The sequence below is a fragment of the Macadamia integrifolia genome, chromosome 4 (genome assembly GCF_013358625.1).
Source record: "Macadamia integrifolia cultivar HAES 741 chromosome 4, SCU_Mint_v3, whole genome shotgun sequence".
In the NCBI taxonomy this organism is placed as follows: Eukaryota; Viridiplantae; Streptophyta; class Magnoliopsida; order Proteales; family Proteaceae; genus Macadamia; species Macadamia integrifolia.
The window spans coordinates 27,196,245-27,202,099 of NC_056560.1; positions in this window are offsets into that span (position 1 = coordinate 27,196,245).

Consider the following 5,855-nt stretch of genomic DNA (forward strand, 5'->3'; position numbering starts at 1 on the left):
TATCCATAACCAAGTTTATCTGTATACAAATATCAAAGACTTATACATACTATGTTTAAAAGTATACCATCCACAAATCTGTATCAAACTAACAAAATATGACCAACACCTCATGGTGCCATGTATGCACAGACATCATAGGCACAATCCTGGTAATGCTCCCCAGCTTCCAGCATCCACCAGTCATTCACTCTATACTCAGGTCTGGAGGAATAAGAGTCACAAGCTATAGGCACGATCGTACCTGCATCATCATCTAAAAGGGGCATATATATGGGGTGAGCTTTCCATCTAGCTCAGTGAGGGGTGGGGTTCATGCACAACCAAGCAAAGCAGTCATATAATTATGATGCATGGATACAGAAATTAAACACATAGTCTATAATGCACGTAATGCAATTCATTTATTTTATTGTCCACCTAATAATACAACTAAGTTTGGCAAATGCTACTACGGCACATTAGGTTGTATCCCTCGTCTTGGAACCTCCATCAACTACGTAGCGATACAAGCCCTATTAGTGATTAGAAGCCTATTGGTCCTGATATGTGGCCATCAGTCACCCAACAAACCCCTGATAACCCCCTCCTGATAGTCACGACACCAGTATGTCCATCGGCCATGCCGGACAAGTTCCCACCTCCTTAAACAATCACATTATACCACGGGTGTGGTATTCCGGGAAGGTTCATCGAACATACCACAAATGGGTTATCCAACACCTTACCCCCTATTGGTAAGAGGACATAGCATAGGAAAATGATACCTAACCACATATATTCTACATACCTTTATGATGATATAGTTAGTATGAATTACATGATACCAGAAACACATCGGCCACAAAGTGTAATCCATCTCCAAGTATAGTCCTAGGGTACACGATACCGGTAACACTTCGGCCACAAAGTGCAACCCACGACTATTTACCTAATATAGCATGTATAATAATAGTTGAGTATAGACTATGCAACACCGGTATGTACATCGGCCATGAAGCGTATCCATTTTCAAATGGAATCCCGGAGTACACGATGCTGGTAACACATCGGCCATAAAGTGTAATCCATAACTACAACTAACTCTAATGCACATAATCAATACATGAATGCAATAAACATACGACAATCACAACACCGATACCACCTTGGCCACACCAAATTTCGTCTCATATAACATCAATCATGCAGCGATCATGGTACCGATACCACCTTGGCCACACCGGATCCTACCATACATATCCACAAACATTTCATATCATTTCCATAAAAATGTAACATATGATAGAACATCATCATCATTCAAGCAATATAAATAATCATGTAAAAATATATACATGTGAGTAATTTTAAATTAATTAAACATTCCCAAAATAAAATCAACCATCCCTCACTTTGATTAGGCTCGTGCGAATTAGGGTTCAAGTATGGCCACTGGTCGTTCGATTCAATTTTGGCCTTGAGGTATGTGTGTGTCACTGCCCTAGGCACAAAGGTAACCGAACGTCAATACATGTCGGGAACATAGGGAGGGGTCCACATGGGTCACCCCCAAAGGGTACAGGCAAAGTCCTCCAGTGACAGCACTATCACCAGAAATACTCACCAGGAATAGGCACTATCCACCGGAAATATCAATGCTGTTTTTTATGGGTGTAACAGAGAGGTCCTAAGACTTCTCATGTTCACCAATAACATTCACCGAAAGCAGACCCAATGTTTCAAGTGGCTTGTTTCCACTGGCAATATAGAACTACCCATGAGATTTGGGGCTTTTTGGCTCAAGCCCGATAGCTGGGATTTGTTCCATGGAGTTTGTGGGGGATGTTCCCCACATCATTATCAGTTATTAAAATCCTGATTCCATAGAGCTATTTGGGAGATACATTAATCAAATGATTGAAATCCTAGGTGGTCATTTGATCAATCTTGTTACTGGAGCTTATCGGACTCGCTTTGACCTCGACAATGGCACCGGGGAGATGAAATACGCAATCCCCAAGCTCTAGAAGGTATATGGGTCAAGATTCTACCTATACCTAGCTTTACCTAATTTAAAATGAAGAGAGAGAATGGTATGAGAGGTTGCACTTACCTCCAGCAAGGATTCCGGTAATGGTGCGGCAACCGAGAGCCAAGGTGAGTCCTTCCCTCTTCTTCTTCCTCTTTTTCTTCTTCCTTTCTCTCCTAGGAAATGAGGAAATGAATCCTCATTTCCAATTATATGGTAAAACAGGCCTTAGGGCCTATTTGGTTTTGTCCTAGTCCGATTCGAATGGGTTAATCCGACTTCTGGGGAACATGGACCCGACTACTTTAGTCCGTAAGGTGCTCATGTCATGAGGAAGGTGTGGGAGAGAAGTTGGAATCATCTGGGGCTATCCGCAATGTGGCTGGTGGGTCCCACGGACATTGGAACCCAACCAATAGCCTAAATGCCCAGCAGAAACAACCATTTCAACAAATTTTGGTGCGTGCCAGGATTCAAGTGTGGGGTGTCGAGTCACTTACTGTATGGGATCAGAACGTACGAATCCCCTCTAGTTGGATTGGAAAGCAATACTCAAACATGTGGGGTCATCTCTCCCCTTCGGCAATGGGCAACCGCGAGCCAAAATCTGGTGGTACTTCCCACCTCCGGTCCAAGACCTATCACAACAGTTCAAATTAAACCGGTTCAGGGCACAGGTGTAACACGTTGTGTGGTATCATTTGTGTACCCCCAGGTGGTCTTTCACTTCATGGAGATGCTTAACTGATTCACTCCCTACATTAGATTAGATTCAGAAAACGAATGTTCATCTTGCTCCATTTTGTTACTTATGTTGGTTAAATTTGGAATAGAGGAGCCACTTATTCTTCAAGTGTAGTTTCTCTAATCAGATTTGGAGAGACATTAGTTGGCTTTGCTCAAATAGAACTCCAAGTTCAGATGTTATATTTATAGCTAAGTGGGTTGTTAAGGAGTTTGATGATGATCATATGGGAAGACTTGGAAATGTGGTTTTTTGTGCTACTACAACTCAATTGTGAATGGAGAGAAATTTCAGGATGTTCCAAAACAAAGTGTGGACCAGATTTTCAATTGTTTGAGATAAAATTTCTCTCTACCATGAATATTAAATGTGAAAGGGTCTATTGTGCCTAATTGGAGCCTATTAAATAAAGGCCTTTTGGATTTTTGCCAAAGTGGTGAACAAAAATAAGTTCTAATCTTCTTTTGATTACTTTTGTCTTATTCTCGAGTAATTCTAGGGTTAAAAAATTCGAAAGAATTTGAAACTGAGTTTCCATTATGTCATTCTCAAGAACTATAATTGCACATTTTATAAGTACCTATGTGAAATGACAGAATTTTATCCTAATTGAAAGAAGTGTTATACTAAAAGGATGAAAAAAGTAAGACTATAACTTATTTTCACCAACTTTAGGTACAAAATAGTTATAGCCATACTTTTGTGTTACTCCTCACCATATGACCCATAGTTAGTAAATTCACATAGTACACACAAAAGGGTATACCCGATGCACAAGGCTCCTGCATGTGCGAGGTGCGAGGGCGAGAACTATGCAGCCTTACCCAAAGAATGTCAAGAAGCTGTTTCTACCACTTGACCACAAAGTCTCAACATTCATACCTAAACGTTGAACCAAGCACACCCCTTTATATATGTGAATTATACGCATCCTCTCAAAAGTGTTTATCTACATATTTTCAAATCAAGAGTATGAAAATATTCAGACTTTATCCCAGCCGTATGAAACATGTAATTTATGTGTTTTTTTTAACATTTAAAACTTTAAAAAATAGAATTACCCATAACACTTTGGTCAACCCTTTTCTAGAAATCCAAGCACAAAAAATCTTTCAGCATCCATCCCTTTCATTCCTCTCCTATAGAAAAACTTTCTTCCATTCCTTAGAACTGAGCATCCCCTCATTGCAATGGATATGTCACTAATTTCCTAAGTTAAACTGTAAAATCAGGTATCTTCCCTATTGGGGGTACAATGCCTTTTATTTTGTCACTTGCATAAGAGGTTGATTAAGAGGGAATGAAGTCTCGAAAGCTTGAGTATTTAGCCCACTTTCCATGTTATCTTCATTGCTAATGGGACCTCAACAAACTAGTAGGCCTATGCGAGGGTCTAGGGGTGGCAGTCCTTGAGAAATATTTTTAGGGCTATATGGGTATTTCAATAAATTACCTATGTAGAGTTTTGTTATATATTTGTAACAATTTTTCATTTTCTATAATCAATCTGAGAGAGGTTTGAAGACGAGCGGTTGTAACCCTATTCTCCATTGATAGTGAAGCAGAAGTCATTTCAAAATGGATGTAGGAAATCTTGCCAAACCATGTAAATTTTTTTGTGCAACTATGTGATTATTCGTTCTGCATCATTTTAGTTTCTCTCTCTCTCTCTCTCATAGTAAGCTCTTCATGGGGAGAATCAGGCCTTTTCGCATGAGAGAAATTTCAGATGGATTGGGTATTTCTATCTGCAATTTTCTTACAAAGTACCTTGGGGTTTAGATACACAAAGGCAGGGTGAAGAAGAATTTTTTTTTATTTTCTGTTATGGACAAGGTGAAGGAGCGCATGTCGGGATGGAAAGGAAAACTTATTTCGATGGCTGGAAGAGTACAATTGGTGTGCTAGTGTGGGGAATGCCTATTCGCAATTTATCAGTTTATTGGTGGCCTAACTCTCTTATCAATTTGATGGAGAAATGGATGAGAAACTTCATTTGGATAGGAGATGTGGATAGCTCTAAAGTTGTGATGGTAAAATGGGATAAGGTTTGTACGTCTAGGGATGAAGGAGGTTTAGGGATTCGTAGACTTCATGACATCAATAAGTCTGTTTTGTGTAAGCAAGTATGGAATATAAAGCACGGTGTCTCAGGGATAAGTAGGCTTTTTAAGGCTAGATTTCTAAGTAATGGAAATATTAGGACAACATATAAGTCCTCTTCTGTTTGGCCAGGCCTTCGTCAAGTTTGGAACTTTGTCTAAAGCAGAGAGTGATGGATAGTAGGAAATGGTCAAGATATTAAGCTATCGACTGATACCTGGCTTAGAGGAAAATCTATTGTTGAGATTTGTGGATTAAATTTGTGGATTAGATTTTGATATCATTAAGAGCTCCTCCCTTAAGGTGGCTGATTTAAATAAAAACTTTCATTGGGAAATTCTTGTTGTCTTCTCTCCTCTTCTTCAAAATTTTTTTGAATTGCCTGCTCAATTAGTTTGCCCCAAATTTTGACATGAAGGACAAATGCATTTCGAGATGTACAACTTCTGGAGTCTTTTCTTCTATTTCTGCTTGGGATGAGATCAGGAAGCTTAATCCCAAAGTCCCTTGGAGTTCCATGGTTTGTGAAAAATTCTTGCAACCAAGATTGTCTACTTTTGGTTGGCGCTTGATGCATAAAAAGCTGCCCACAAATGATATTATTCTGCTAAAGGTATTTCAATGGTTTCCATGTGCAATTTATGCGAGCAGAAGTCTGAGTCTTTTAATCATTTATTTGGTTTGCAAGGTTGCAGTGATAATTTGGAAAAAGTTTCTTGACTGTTTTGAAGTATCTTGGCCTGAAATAGAAGATTTGAGCCTTCTAGTTCAATGGTGGATTAGAAAGCACAGGGTTCTAGCAACTGAAGAACCAAGGTCCATGGGACTAATTATAGTGGCTGATAATCTTTGGAAAGAAAGAAATGTTAGGTTCAATGAAGGTAGGAAGCTTAATGCTAAATGTATCTTCGAAAAGATTAAGAGAGATTTTTAGGATTCAAAGTCACCCTTCGAGATTAGGTCAAACAGTTTCTGATCTTATTTGTTATCGGAGTC